The sequence below is a fragment of the Penaeus monodon genome, chromosome 22 (assembly GCF_015228065.2).
Source record: "Penaeus monodon isolate SGIC_2016 chromosome 22, NSTDA_Pmon_1, whole genome shotgun sequence".
In the NCBI taxonomy this organism is placed as follows: Eukaryota; Metazoa; Arthropoda; class Malacostraca; order Decapoda; family Penaeidae; genus Penaeus; species Penaeus monodon.
The window spans coordinates 38269498-38269717 of record NC_051407.1 but is presented as its reverse complement, the minus strand read 5'-3'; positions in this window follow the sequence as shown (position 1 = coordinate 38269717).

The window sequence follows — 220 nt, the reverse complement described above, 5'->3', positions numbered from 1 at the left end:
AACAATACATCAGTTTTCTAAACGCAAGGGGACAGTCAGGCACTGCCCCCCCTCCCCCTCCCCCTTACCCAATCAGCCACGCGCCAGAAGGTCCACGTGGTTTCAATATCATCTATTTTTTTTTTTTATGAAATTTGAAAGGTATATGTTCGTGTATGTATCTGGGGGAGGGTTAGAAGCGGGAGTCTTGAAATGAAGTGGAAAATATTCTAAGGAATGT